This window comes from Mus pahari, unplaced genomic scaffold, assembly GCF_900095145.1.
Source record: "Mus pahari unplaced genomic scaffold, PAHARI_EIJ_v1.1 scaffold_7144_1, whole genome shotgun sequence".
Taxonomy (NCBI): Eukaryota; Metazoa; Chordata; class Mammalia; order Rodentia; family Muridae; genus Mus; species Mus pahari.
In genome coordinates, this window is record NW_018393729.1 from 37853 (window position 1) to 38271 (window position 419).

Consider the following 419-nt stretch of genomic DNA (forward strand, 5'->3'; position numbering starts at 1 on the left):
GGTACCATTGAAAGGGAAAGCATAAACGTTATAACATCCATTTTATAGGTGGACAACTGAGGATGAAGAAGCTTCCATCATCCAAGGTTTCCTGTCAATCATATTCTAAGATGTCAACTTACCAGCTGTCTATAGAGTACATAACAGTGGTCTTCAGAGTCTTCAGAAAGCCCAGGAGCTACCTACACCAGAATCCCAGCACCACTTCTTTTGTGCCCATGTTGCTGGGACAAGATAGATGACAAGGACAACTTGACAAAGAAGGCTTTGCTTTAGCTCACATGTCAAAGCTACAGATCATCTTAGAGGAGAAGTAATGGTGTCAGGTGTTAGGGTCCAGCCTGGCAGAGGATTGAAGTTCTCAACTGGAAACAGGGATATCTGGAAGGTGCATTATAAACACATACAGACAACTATTT